General features: G+C 36.1%; 1 protein-coding gene across 2 annotated transcripts in view; it reads right to left on the bottom strand.

Moving 5' to 3' along the window:
- The window catches only part of wwk (white walker), a 76,162-nt gene that overhangs the window by 52,987 nt on the left and 7,139 nt on the right, over nucleotides 1-16,036 (bottom strand). The window lies entirely within an intron of this gene.

The raw sequence follows: 16,036 nt of genomic DNA on the forward strand, positions 1-16,036 counted from the left end.
TATTGCTGATCCAGTTTAGGGATTTTGTGGACTGGAAAAATTTCGGTTTTCCTGGGCGGCATATCTAGTACATTACTTGCTAGTTGCATACGAATGCAAAAATAATACCTACAGTCAGGGATGGATCGGATTTTTATTTAGAATGCTTACGTTAAATCCAATTGAATTTTTTTAAATTAAAATATGTATTAAAAAATTAGACATTTGCAGGAGTTTTTTAAATATTAAAAAAACACCTAAAAGATCGCGTGCTGCCACATGTTTTTATAACTTTTCGGCAGTAAAATAAGTATAGATTTAGAACTCTGCCTAGAATTTTGCGCCAATTTGCGCCGGAAATAGTTATTTGAGGAGCCCACCCCTAAAAATATCGATTATTTAAGAATAACTTTTTTGTTTCAAGAGATAATTAGTTACAATGTTCAGCATTGTAAAGCATAAACACATGCTTTTATATAGTTGTAGAAGAAACCAAAATTGTAGGATGCTTAGAAAATCAGTTATACTAAAAACATGATTTAAAGGGGCCTTTCACGAAAAAATGATACATATCTCGCAATTTATAAGAGCTAGAAATTTGCTGCAAAGTTGCTTAATATAACATTTGCTACAAATTTATTGAAGACGTTAAGTCAATCTGAATCAAATAAAAAAATATTTTTTCGATCTCACTTTTAGGTAGATTAATCACAAAACCGTCTACATCAAAAGAAGCGGATTCATCTTCATTCACTTGATTCTATCTATTGGACATGATTTGACATGCCACAAGATACTTTTGTCTGAGATATTACTATGTCCTACAGAACCGATTTTCGGGACTCCCGGAACCGATAATATCGTAGCCATAAGAGATGAACTAGCCTCAGGCTAAAAATCTCTAAAATAAAGAATTAAAAAAAAAAAAAAAATTTGGGGCCATACGTTATAGAAATATCTAAATTCATTCTTACTAATCATATCTCAGCTATCTGATATCATTTGCTGCACCAGACAACCGATTAGCGTGAAAATTTAAAACAATTGGTCAAACTGGTTAAAAAAGTACAAAATAAACACAGACATATCACATATCTACATCTCCCAACAACGAGAAGAGTTCTATGGGGGTGGTACCAACGGCAAAAGTTAGTTCAACTATTCCCGTTGAATAAAAATCCAAGTTTATGAAAATCGGATGAGGCATTGCTGAGAACGAGTTTGTTGAAACAAAATCGTTCGTCCTGGTACTTTACGGGTTAAGTAAAAATGTGACGAGTAGTTCGGTAAGCAATGATTTTGTTGACAAAAAAAGAACCGAAGTTATCAGCAATTTCATCTGAGTGCTCAGTAAATATTGAAAGACATCCACCTCCAACCCAAAAAGAGATCTCCAGTTTTTTTTTGTTTCTTGGTATTGGCGTTCTGCATTGGGGATAATATACGCAATAAGACAAAAATAAGTTTTGATTTTTTTTATTCAATAATCCAGCGTGCGATTAAAAATGATTTGCATTTTTTTTCCGCGATCTGTGGTTGCTATTGTGAGACAGATATAAATGCTTTTTTTCAAATACTACTAAATACGTGATGGATTTTGAAACTTAAAGTGTGTTTGCAGTACATTATCCACATGAAAACATGGATTCATGTAAGTGATAGTGACCTCGGAAAGGACAAATTACCAGGCATCCTGAAATGAGTTGCTAGATATGCAGAAGAGCTATCAATTTCTACCTCCCGGATTAATACTGCTTTCAACTGTTACATCAAGGATTATTGCAAGCAGATTTCATCCATAATACCACTGCCGGCCAGTGGGGGGTTAGATTGAACAAACATACACAAATACATGTATCAAACTGAACGGTGGCCTATAAGAAATCTAGCTTTTTTTTCAATATGAAGCACTTTTGATGCAATATTCAGCAACTGTTGTTACTGTGTAGAACAAAAAACAACTTTCTATAACAGACAAATCAACTCAATAGTATTGTATCTATGCTTAAAAACCATGGCTGCACAAAAAGGGTCTCGTTGTTATTGTTAGTTGCAACTAAAACTTGACTGCTCCAAAAATGCAAAAAGTGTGATGAATGTGCACGTTTACGTTAAATCGTTTTGTTGTCTTCTAAACACTTAAAGTAATGACCCGATTTGTCAGCCCCCTTTTTGAAAAACTTTTCTAATTTTTTACGAAGCCCATGCGTTTTTTTTTTTCGTTGTCTTATTGCACCAAAATATACCTTAAGCATCCATCTTGAAGATTAATGGGAATGATTTGGAATTACAGCTAAGTAAAATTATTAAAAACTTAAAATCTGATGCGTGGAGGGGCTGACTAAATCGGAACATTACTGTATTTCTTGCTTCATAAAGAATAAGTGCACCGAAGACAACAAAACTATTACATTTTGACGTAAATGTGCACTATTATCACACTTTTTAAAAAGTGAAAACGCGCTTATTTATTGTCATTCGAAGCAACCATCTTCAGCATGACATGCTCAATTACCTTGCAATTTGCTGACTAGTAAAAGGGTTGCCCTATGAAGAACAAAACTAACTAATCAAAATCAAAAGTCAAACAATTGAGGTTTACTAAGTAATACAGCAATGACCCGATTTTATCAGCCCCTTCGTGCATCAGAATTTTATCTTTCAATAATTTTGCATAACCGTAGTTCCAAATCTTTCCCATCCATCATCAAGATGGATGTTTAAGATATCATTTGGAGAAATAAGACTACAGAAAAAGCGCATGGGTTTCGTAGAACATTAGAGAAGATTGACAAAAAAGGGGCTGACAAAATCGTACTGTACCACCAATACCACCTCGTTACAATTTCCTAGTCAGTAGAGGCATGGTTTTACCAAACCGGAGGCGGCGGATTCAATTCCCGATCCAATCAAGGAAATCTTTTAGCTCGGAAATTTAGGGCATATAGAGTGTCATTGTGCTTGCCTTGCCCTACAGTATACCATTTCATGCATTTTTGGTTGGTTCGCTCAGAAAGCTCTCAATTAATAACTGTGGAAATGCATCTAGAACGCTAAGCTGAAAGCCGGAAAAACGCGCGGTACAGAAACGTAAAAAGCCTAGAGGAGGAAAGAAGCAAACTTTCCACAAGCAATTCTTACGCCTACGTAGTAATCAATCAAGTATGAAATGTACAGTAATATGGTAGTATGTACTAGCATAAAAATAGCCTACGGTTGTCTTTTTACATATTATGAAACCTTTTCCATCAACAACGTACAGCATGTTTGATCAATGTTCACGGCAAACACAAAAAGTATGGTAGGATTGACATACTTTCCAGTGGGTTGATTGATGTTGATTTCCTGCTGGTATGTACTTCGCTGAGTGCTATAGCTGATTGAAAAGGACTTTTTAATGGTACTCGACAAATACAATACAACTATGATTATAGAAATCATTAATGTCGCATAATGTTATCCAAATGAGAGCTGGGTACCCGGAACCCGTCACGCACATAATGGTTAAGAAAATTAAAAAAAAAATTCGAAATTTTGAATCAAATAATCCGAAACTGAATTAGCACATGCCTCTCGTAGCTCAGTTTTTAAAGGTATAAAGCAAGACCATGCTTGAGGTGGCAAAGTTCGATTTCCGGTGAGGTCTAGGACTTTCCAAGATGATTCTACTTGACACACGATATATTCTAATGCAAAAATGGTACAGGCTAAGAAAGCTCTCAATTAACAACTGTAGAAGAGCTCAAAGAACACTAAGTTAAGAACCATTGTAAAGTCCCAGTAGGGACGTAATAAAGCCAAGGGTGGAGACGAGCACTATATCTTTTAATGTTAATGACCGTGGAATTTGTAGTTGTAGCTCGCTGATCGATGAGAACTAGTAAAAGGGTTAACGACCTAAATAACAACTTTGGTTTTATGAGAGTTCTATAGACCATGATTTAGCCTTTGTAGAATATTTTAAAACCTCGATAAAACATACAATGTTACTTGTTGAGTCATGTACATTTAATGTAATAATAATATCAATTTACCATCCATACAGGCCCGCATTTTAGGGGCTCCACACAATTTATAAATTTTAATATCAAAACTTAGTACTTATCAGAAATGTTATTACTAGGACATCGTTGCTAGTTATATTTTTAGAATTCACACAAGCGCAACATTAGCAGTTCTTATTATGAAACAAACTAAAATACATAAATACTTGACTATCATCGGCGACAGTGTCGTATTACAGAGACTGTCATATGACATTTTAGTTTGATACTGTACTTTGATAGCTTGTTTTGCAAATGTCGGAAGCAAAGGCAGCCGATTATTACAGACCGCTTACAGCACTGGGATGAATGTAAACTTTATTACATTACTTATCCAATAGCAGCTGCATTAGAGTGACAGTCTAAATCGACATATGCCTATAATGGCAACTGCAGAATAAAGATACTAAAAATCATGAGCCCCATTATGTAAGATAATCGAAACGAGTTTTTCATATAAGCGGTTCGTATAAAATTCGGATCGATCGACTCATTCATCATTTTGATACGATATTTTTTTTTAACTGATGGCATACAGTAACCGGGAAATTCAAATATGACGTTTACTCTTTAGGGGCGATGGGTCCTAGAATTTGTGACAATACGTGTAAAAAGTATAGGAAAATTCGTGATACATCAGGAGAAGAGGGCAGGGATATGGAACAGCACAAAGTAAGCACAGTCGAGGAAACACGTACATCTTTCTGTTTGAATGTCAATAATAAAGAGACGTGCAATGAGCTAAATCTATAAGCTTTTGCTGATGAAAAATGTGCGCTCATGCAGAATGTGGTGATTTTCCATAACTTAAGTTTGAAGTTTGATTGAAGTATAATACTGTTCCATTCTACGGAACTAATATCCAAAATGTAGTTTTTGTTTACATTGGTTTTGGAACTGTTTATAATGAGCTTTTCTTTTGCTAATTTTGAGCTCTCTTTGTGCTGTTTCTGAGCACTCCTACCCATAAGGCATGTCTCTCAAACTATTGCGTGTTTTTAGGAGATTTTATAACACAGCGCAAAATCTTTTTTGAGCTGTGCGCGTGCATCTACGAGGAGGGTGACTCTTGTTTTGCTGTGGTTAGTCGCACGCACGCTGAGTAGATAGAGAGAAGATTGATGACGGTTTTGAAGTTTTCCTGCAAAAATATAATGCCGATGCAAGTAGATGCGAGAAATTCAAGAAGATTTTTCGTAGATTAATTCGCTAGTGTAAGATTTTTCGAGCATCTAAAATTTCGATTTAGATGTCATGCCCCCTCGTGCATCCAGATGATCCCTGGAGGGTTAAAACATTTGAAAAACTTGTGGACGTAATATTTGAATGGCCTAACCCTATTTTTGCTTCAGTGCTGAATATCAGTTATTGAAAACTGGATGTCGGTAAAAAAAAGTAAACATTCATTGACGTAAACTTGTATTTCATTTCACGCAAACGAGCAACTTGTAAGCAACCAAATTCCTAATTTTAATGAAAACAATCGTGCATGTAAACATCCTTTTCACGTAAACTAGAAACTTGCAAGAAATGTTGCTTACAAGGATGGACGGTTGCATACAATATTTGGAATATTTCATGAAATATCTCAAAAAATTTACACGATCTATGATGTAAATGTTTATGATACATGACGCTACATTTATGTACATCATAGTGACAGAAATTTACACTACTTTTTTGAACTATGCAGGACCACATTGACCATATCCGGTCATGCGCCACTTGAGATAAGGCATTATTAGTTTTGACCCACGGGCATGAACTTTGGCCCATCCAATGTGAATTCAACATCAAGTTCAATAGAGGTCATAACGAGCGTTCTGGGTCACATTGGCCTTATCCTCGAATGTTCCGAATACACCCTGGGTTGTTTCCCGTTTCTGAGATGATTTCATAAGAACTAAAGATATTGGTCATATTGAGTTGCCACGCTTACATCGTCACACCCGGATATATTCCGGGTACCTTCGGGGAAGCCAAAATCTAACATGACCAATTTTAAAAGATAATTTTTTTTTTTTTTTAAATAATCATTTCTGGAAATTACATTTAATAGCAAGAACAACATTGGCCATCTCCAGAAATGTTTCTGGAGCCCCTCAGAAAGTGACCAGAATTTTAAATAAGTCAAATTTTATCTAGCAACGCATCAAATCACGTGAAAGTTCAACTATTTAATTATTCAAGAAATATTCAGTTCCTAGTCATAAAACTGCTGACGGAACCAAATTCGTTCAGATGTTCATCCCAAAGCGTCTATCGGGTCGGCAGCACCCTCCCAGATTCAATTGAATAATTGTGGGTGTAAAGACTTTGTTTAGTTAAGCGCGGGCCGGACATGGTCTCTAGAGCTCACGATATCATTCTAGTCAAATATTATTCATTTTTATGAATTTTATCCCAGAATTAATGTGAAAAACAAACTAAATGCAGCTTGACACATGTTCATCGAACATACTATAGATACTGCCATTTAACAAAGCTAGTTTAGAAAGGTTGGGCAAGCCTGATCTATGTTGCCAAAAACGAGAGCGTGCCTAAATCGAGACCTTTTACGCCGTGTCACAATTGTGTACTAAAATGTCTTAACAATTAGAAAAAATACTCCCTTAGTGAATCCTTCTGAGTTAAAAAATTCTGGTTTAGAAAATTTGAAAAAAAAAATCAAATTTTCGTTATGCCATAAATCAAAAACCATGTTGCCAGAATCGAGACAATTTCAAAATCGTAGTTTTGTTTACGTGTGCTAAAGTAATGTAATATCATTTACAAATAACCCCTAGCAAATATTTCCTTAAATGCTGAATTATTAAAAAAAAAAAAAAAAACATTAGTATCTGGAAATTCTAGAAGAAAAATTAAAAAAAAAATGTTGATCTCGAGACTCATATTCACCGGCACCTGTTCTGATCCGAACATCTCCAGAACGAGCTGTTCTATTCCAAAAATACTGAATAGCGTTCTACCATAGAGGTAACTCTAAGACCAGAAGATCCCGAAGAAACGTGCTCAACTTTTTGGCTCAGCTCTGGTACTCTCTTCGGTCCCAAGCTAATCGATGCACCTCTCGAAACATAGGAAAATCCACGAACCCCTCATATCTGTCAAACTTTCATAGCGAATCAAAACAAACATTGTGTAGCATTTCGACTAGACTGGGATCCGTTAATCGATTTGCTTGGGACTAATAGGCTAGTCAAGTAGTGAGCCAATTTAAAATCGTTAGTTTCGTATTGATTGTTGGTTCGACGGGACCTTTAATTTGGATGTTGTTACGTCCAATTGGGTTTAGTGGATGTCGAAAAACACGCTCTCAAAATTATGCAATTTTTTATCAAATAATACAGTGCTTTGTTTAACTTCCTTAATTAGTCAGTCTTCGGACCAGCAATATTTTATTCTAATTTCAGAGGGGTCTTGATGAAATTTGTATGATTTGAGATGAAATTGATGTGCTGAGATTTAATTCAGTGCAGACACGAAAAAATGTTGATGGAATAACTTTGTTTCTTGTCAGAGTGCCCATCTAAAATGTACGGATGATTTGAATAATTAGTGTCTATCTACAAAAAAAATACATTTTTCAAAATTGATATTTTTGAGAAAAATCATGTTCATTTTATTAAACATATTTTTGTCAGTGAAGAAATTAAATGTTTAGATTTTTTTTAATTTTCTTATGAAAGCTCATATTTTTTTATTTAATTTATTTGATAAGGCTCAACCGAATTAACTTTACAGAGCCGAGGATTCTTGTTCACTATACAATACATGTTAAAACTATAGTCAAAAGGTACAACACAATAAACATTTTATCTTCCGCTGTACAATAAGCCTCCTCCACCAGAACAGGAGCCGCTTCCAGTGGTTTCATTCTATGGCAGATTCGCCAACGAGGGTCAGAGCGCTTCCATTGCAGCAATGGACCCAAAACGTGGTCAGTACTCACACATTCATCACGAAACGGTTGCTTTCCAAAGTTGACGACGCATCGACTGAAAGAACTTCTGATGAAGAACAATGAGGAGGACCACACAATGGTTGCTGCCGAGTAAACAGACGATCGCGTGACACACATTGAGAGTAGTCTGCTTCTGTCGACAGCCGAGTGAACATGAAAGCTCATATAATAAGGGAAAATTACGTATTCTCGTCAATCTAAGTGTCTACACTTCTATCACCGACAAACAGACATGACACTTAATTCTGACTTTTGTCCGAAAATCATAAACGGCCGATTTAAATGTACAGTGATCCGAACTGGATGTTTTGATCTAGATGAAAATAATTTGTCCAGAATGGATCAGACACGAACTAATTCATAACTTTTGCATGTGGGTTCATGGCTTAGCTAAATATTTCCCGCGAACATGGAGCCAGATGTCAGTAGTGTGATATGGTCAGAAATTTTATTGTTTTTGTTATGGTCATTCATGTCGGTTTGTCGGTGATTCTATTTAGCAAATTTCTCAACTTCACGCACATACATATAGGGGAAAAGTTGGCTTCGGCAATACCTTAACCTATTATCGTCAGGGGGGTAAACAACGTAATTAAGAGCTCAATTTTGGCATGTGGATACATTGTGTTTCAGAGCAACTATTAGCCAAATTTGAGTGCTCTAGGACTTTGTTTACCCCCCTGACGATAATAGGTTAAGGTATTGCCGAAGCCAACTTTTCCCCTATGACGTGTTTGTTTAATTACATTTATCTGCTGCTTGATATTCTATCCATTCTAATCGACAGAATTGTCAGCAACGGGTAGAAAAGGTTTTAAAAAACGCTCCAAACTTCTCATGTGAGAGTAACTATTGTCTTTGCATTTGATATGCGTGTTAACCAGCTATTCTATTATCGGCAACTCGAAATCAGTAGTATTTTGTAGTGCGTATGTTTCATTTCAAGAAAATTAAGTTTGAAGCTATGTATAGATAGACAAAGAATTCGTTTTAATACGTTTATGTTTTGGTGAGAAAATACAGCAAAATTAGTTTGAGTTTTTGTAGGTCTTGTCATTTTTAATTATATTTTATTTTTAAAAGCTCCACCATTTTCAAAAGGTTGTCTAGTTTTTTTTTTCTAGGAAAACAATTACAGATGGATATCTATTTTGACATGCTTCGAGTTTGGCATGCACCGATTTTGGAAGAAAATAAGTATGCGAAATCTTTACACCCACAGAGTTTCAACAAGCAAAGGACGACGACAAGGCGATGGTCTTTCCTTCCTCCTGTTCAAATTGTGTTAGAAGGTGTAATGGAATGTGCGAGCTTTTACATGTGGGGGAAGGCACGTTCTTCAATAAATCCAACCAGTTCATCTGCTTCGTGTACATTTTCGGAAAAACGTTTCAGGCAGTGGTAGAGCAGTTTACCAGGCAGGGACGCTTGAAGCAGAAAAGATTGAAAACGTCGAAGATTAAGTATCTGTTCGCTGGAGGAATCGTATTTTATGTACTTAATAAAGACTCCACGAAACCGTGAGGTCTGATAATCTTCGCCCACGTATACCCCATCTTCGCCCAGAAGATCCTCGAATCTACGAAAAATCTTATTTTTTTACCGTTATAACGGGCATTAATCCCATAAGAAATCTTCGTGAATTTCATATCGCTTCTAGATCTTACACGTAAAGTACTCCACGTAAAGTACTACACCGTTAGCATTTCCAAAGTTACAAAGTCAACCAACGAATTGAGAAGCTGTTTAAGAAATCGCTAACAAAAAACAATTTTCCGAAAAAAATGACATTCCGAGAATAATTCCAAATGAATCCAATTCTGAGCATTACTCTAATTCTGAGAAGAGACATTACTCCACAGACAACTCCACATTATATAGCAGCACTACAATTTATAGTTGATCTACTCTAAATTTTAATTTATTTGAATTCTTGAGTGCCCTTTGCAAATAAACCTCCACGTTTCCTGTGAATAGTTCCTAGTCTCACGCTGATGATATGGTGATCTTGTATTAAATATTGAAAAAGATCATTGTAGCCCATTTCGAGACAGATGCTGGTGCTCTGTGTATTAGTATGATTCAAAATATCGATTTTGCTCCATCCAGTTAAATCGATTCCAAATCAGGTCCTGATCAATCTTTCTAAAATGTTATCTCATTAGATTGCGCAGGGTTGCTTTCACTCACTTCGCTATAAAAAATGTATTTGGAATTACTAAATAACTAGATGTTACAATGATATTTTTTACTTGTAATTTAAGAGGAGATTGTACACGAATCATAAAATCACTAATTGTGACTCACTGAAAGCGAAATGGACAGGTTTTATGTGTCAACACATACTTTACAACCTTTTCTTGTAATTTACTAGTACAAAATATCATTACAAGATCCAATGATTTCATTATTTCGAAAACATTTTTTTTTTTATAATGAAGTTTGAGGTTCGATCCTGGTTGCGATCACATAGTGCACTGGCACAAGTTTATATGGGAGTTATCATGTTTCTTATGCTAAAGTTCACCAGTTCTAATATCATCCCACACAAGTCATGAGTCATGAATGACATAAAATGTCTTAGTAAGTATAAGAAAAAAAAACGAAAAACTTTCTCAAAACACCTTAACTCTAGTGCGTGAATACCTACAAATCCATCAATGTAATGTACTAATGATCAATTAACACAAATCCACAAACATGTATCCTCTCCATTGTCAAAAGCTAAACCGTTTAAACTATAATGGATGAAATAAAGAAGCTCAGCAAGATTGCCAAATTAAAAACGAAAACATCCAATTTATTTTTATTAAATTTCTCGTCAGCACATTGAAACGATCACGGTCCTACTCCGTGTACCTACCTAAAAGCAGTGGATGAAAAACTCTCAAAGGAAAAACTGATTTCAAAACAAATCGAGAGAAAGGCAGACGCGTCACACCAAGAGACCTATCATCGGAACGGATTTTGCCAAGAAGAATGAACCAAAATGAAAGAAGGACGAAACAGATCCTGAGGAGGGTGCTGCACATCCAGTCAAAAAAGATTCCTCTAACCAGCGGTAAAACGAAATATGTTGTCATTTTCCACATTGGATATTCTATACTTCGCACAGACTTTTCGTATCACGAACCATTAGTTCACGCTTCGTGCCTCGTCGGTGTGACACTCGTGTCGGTCGGATACTAGCGTGAGATGAAAAGTGAAGCTAAAGATATTATCCAGTGAGTGCCACTCACCTTCGACTGAGCTCCATAGAAGGGCTGGGGATGATGGGGACATAAGAATGCTATAAGTGTGTACCGACAGCACACAAACTTATTTGGCTGTAAACCGTCGATGGGGCCAAATGTATACCAATGGTGACCCATCGCCGCATCACACCGTGCCGTGGGGAGTTGTAGAAGAAATTGGTATAAAGATTACATAAGAACAATGCTCCAAAAAGTAAGCCACAACAAAAATCGATATGTTCACATCATAACAAACAAACGGTGACACAGTAGCGTGTTACAAGAGACAGTGCACAGTATACCCAGTATACCTCTGTTAGTTCGTACCGCGTTAATAAAACTATATAAGGGGCTATCCATAAACACCGAAGACATTTTAGGTGAAGACGTAGTGGCTGTGTCTACCGTTCATACATTTAAGGTGAAGCGCTGTAGAAACGTGTAGAAACCTTATTCCTGATTGATCTTACAATCACCTCGAAATTTCAAGAGCATAAATATCAGCTCCCATAAAACGTAATAAAATTTCAAAGATTGTTTTTATGCGTCCCACACATGATTTTTTGCAATTTGATCAACAAATGATATCTATGTGTCGGATACATACTTAATATGTGTACACATAAAAGCCATGTGTGACCACACATACTATTCATTTGACACATAAATTTCATGTGTCCTTCTGAGTTAGGTCTGTTTATGTGTGATCACATGAAAATCATGTGGAATTTGACATGGAAATTCATCAATAAAAATGTGTGGAATTTTTTCAGTATACGTCAATGAAACTGGAACTCTATACAGTACAGCAAATAGGGAATTTCAATTTTATGAGCAATATCGCAAGTATTGTATTGAATAAACGGGTTTTGGTCAAATCCACAAAAACTATATTTAATGCTTGTCAAAAAATTATTTTCCTCTAGCGGTGATGTGAAGTAAATTTCGGTGTACAATTCCTACGGTCGTTAAGCTTCAAAACAGTAAAATGCTTACAACAGTCTACTATCCTGTTCCTGTCTCCGACGCCATTTCGATCAGAACTGTAGCATGAGATTTAAAAAAAAAATCAAAGATGCCATTTTGAATATTTTACAATGTTCAAAATGGCCAGACAAACAATTATGCAAACTTACATGCACATCGGAGAAGGTCGAGCTTTTCCGATTCACATTTGGCTTGGATCTGTGTTTTAATATAAAACCAAAAATGCTTTCTTGTTGAATTCCCTCCCCTTGGCTAGTTTTTGCACCTTGGTGTTGGTGCTTAATTGGGGCTTAATTTCATGCTTTATAGTGGAGTGTTGGAGACGGTAGGTTTATGGCCGGCGTTGCTGGCTCATGCCACGATAGAATGGCGCCATGGGCAGGCAATGGGGATTACTAAGCTTCCCCTCTCTGATAAACCACTGCATGAGAGAACCAAACATCTAGTCTAGCAGTGATAGTATCACACGTGTTACTCCTTTGATTGAGAGCCGCGTCGTAGTACGCTTACGTATAGGCACTGACGTTGGGTGTGATACTGGCGGGTTTTGCCGCAAATCACTCTTATTTTATTTATTTTTACGCAGATAGATTTATTTGGGTTTGCAAGGGAATTATACTATTTAAATATTTCAGAAAGTGCCCAACGGTGCTCCTTCTATTTGCGTGACAAGCTATCATTGTTGTTTTCATTGAAGTATTACTCAGGAAACAATGTAAAACATTTTTTGTTTTAACTCTTTATTTGTTCCAAATTCAAAATAAATTACATTTCATTTTAACCTAGGTGCTCCAGTTACTGCAGTAACGTACCAGCCTTAATTGTTATGATATATATCTAAGTGTTTTTACATTGTTCATGTCTTGGCAATTCAGTATTTTAAACAGGTTTTTTAACCTGCATGTCAGTATAACAATTGATATCTTAAAACTAAAAACTAAAACTAAATCTTATCTAAGTATAAAGGGAATTAATCGTTGCAATTGAGGATTGCAATGAGTTTTGCCTGAAATTATTAATTATTTTGTTGGACATTTGTTCTAAAGTCTCAACATTCGAAATTCTATGTACCTCGGTAGTACTGTACCAGGGAGGCAACTTCAAAATCATTTTCAGAACTTTGTTCTGAATCCTTTGAAGTGCTTTTTTCCTGGTAGTTCAACAACAAGACCATATTGGCACAGCGTAAAGCATGGTCGGTCTAAAAACTTGTTTAAATATTAGAAGTTTATTCGTCAGGCAAAGTTTGGATTTCCTGTTTATAAGTATCCTCCATTTAATATATTTGTTACATTCAGCTTGAATGCCCTCAATGTGATCTTTAACTGTCGGATTCAGCGCGCCTACGTCTTCGGAGCTTACGCAGAAGTGATACGCAATTCGGTAGAGCTTGTCAAACGCTTTTGAGCTTATGTAGTATAGAATTTGTTCGGTGCGGTCGCGAAATCTTGATACAAAGCTCAGTAGTAAATAAGTAGAATATCTAGGGAGGAAACCAAAATTAATCAACTTGCTATCACATTTATTTTGGTGGCACTCTTTAAATGATAATAAGCCTTTTTTTCTCGCTTCGGTTGTCTAGCACGGCTTTCGGAATTCGCGCGGTTTTCGTAACTTACATAATTTAGATATTTCGTTCGAAAGGGATTTAGGACTCAGCTTATTGAGCCTGATTTCCTTGGAAATGATTTATTACTCATAAATATCGCGAAATTTCAACTTGTTAGTTATGTACATATTATCTTCATATGAAACACGTACATTAAAAATAAAATAACATTTCATATTATCATATTTCCAAGAATTAACGCTCATATAACTGTCTGATCGCGCACGAGCAGAACTTCTTCCTACGGATGGTTAGAAATAATAAAACAGATCGAATTACTGACCGTCCTGCCATGGCGGAGGTAGAACTACTATTATTTATTGATAATGTATAGGACACAATACAATACACAGCTGGTAGGGTAGTACCACACGTAGTGGACGTTTGCACAAACATACTCCCTCCAAAACCAACGGTTTTATTTCACACAAGACATAGAAAACTACAACTATTCTAAACATTTGGTGAATCGATTGCCGGTCACAATAGTCGTATCGTATCGTCGATGAATCAGTGCTGTAGCGCATGCAAGATGGGTTGAAATGGTTTCTGCTGTTATCATTCTGTTGTAGATCCGATGTATTGTTCTCCCGTACAGCTGATAGCACTATAGTGATCACGAAAACTACGCGAGAATCTGGTAAACGCACTCGCCATTGAAATGAGCATGCTTCTTGACCAAGACCCTTGCAGTCCACGGTGAGTCAAGAACTACACATGCTATGCCAGATGGCTACCTTTGTGGCCACACCATCGCAGCTGGGAGGGAATATAACTATAATATAATATAATATAATATAAGAATATATCTTCGGATTGGAACGGTAAAGACAATCGCATCGGATTGTGGCCCGCGGGTATCGAACGGTTGGTCACGGCACTATTATGATCGCGCACGAGCAGAACTTCTTCCTACGTTGTGTATTACGGATGGTTAGAAATAATAAAACACAATCGAATTACTGACCGTCCTGCCATGGAGGAGGTAGAACTACTATTATTTATTGATAATGTATAGGACACAATACAATGCACAGCTGGTAGGGTAGTACCACACTCCATTTTACCCCATCGTTTAGCATATTTTTAAAATGTTCGCAGTTGGACAATTTTTAACGGATTCTTAACATTGTTCATTTATTACTAAAGAATTTGTGCTAATTAAATGCAGAATAAGTCATTTTTATATGAAAACCCATATGTTTACCTGAATAAGTTCTTGTGATGCTTCGAATGTTTGTTGGGGATCTACATTTTTACATAATGAAAGCTCACACGAAACAAATTCAGTACAGGTTTAAAACAGAAATGATGGGAATTCCACTCGTAATTTTTTTTTTTTTAATCCAGAAAAGTCAGCTGATATCACCGGGCTTGATCTAGAGCTAATACAACGATGTGCTGCAATCGTCCAAACTCTGGCAACTGGCATGCAACTCGGCAGTAGCAAATTTGATTGCTACTGCCGAGTAACTGCTGAGAAATTTGTGGAATTATACCCTTGTATTATATGCCGGTTACTGTTCACAAAATTCTGATCCACGGATCTAAAGTTTTGGGAAAGGTCTCTAGTTCCAATAGGCCAATTGTCGAAAGAGGCACAAGAAAGTCGTTATAAAGACTTATTTTCTATTAATATTGCATTTAATCAACTAATATAAACATATATTAAAAGGTGCCGAATCGATCATACCAGGAAGATAGCTAGGACGACAATGAATGAAGATTTGATTTATCGGCTCCTAGAACCGTCAGATCCATTCGTTTCTAGTTTAAGAGATTTTAGCGATAAGCGAGAGATGGATTTGGTTGAGGATGCTAGAAATATGCTGGATCTACAATCAATTCACCAGCTGGAAGACACTGGAAACGAAAGTAGTGATTTCAATTGAACAAGGATTTAAACTGATATTAAAATAATTATTTCGACGGGAAATTCTTTATCAGGGAAATGAAAATAAATGAGATGTAATAATAATCAATGGAATAAAATATCTAAATTATATAATGTTATCTGGGGCCTATGGGTACAACAGGATACAGATGACTACTAGATGAAATGATAGTATTTTCACTATATTTTCATCATATTGAGGAGCCGTCTGCCCCTTTTATCCTCTTTAAAGTTTGTGGATGCTTGCAATTTGGCTATTTTTGAGCTGATATTGCCTATAACAATTTCTGTTTTGCAGATAGATTTTTTTTTGTCTTCAGTAAAGTG

The sequence above is a fragment of the Ochlerotatus camptorhynchus genome, unplaced genomic scaffold (assembly GCF_037179485.1).
Source record: "Ochlerotatus camptorhynchus isolate MF236.1 unplaced genomic scaffold, CSIRO-AGI_Acam_v1.1 ptg000284l, whole genome shotgun sequence".
Taxonomy (NCBI): Eukaryota; Metazoa; Arthropoda; class Insecta; order Diptera; family Culicidae; genus Ochlerotatus; species Ochlerotatus camptorhynchus.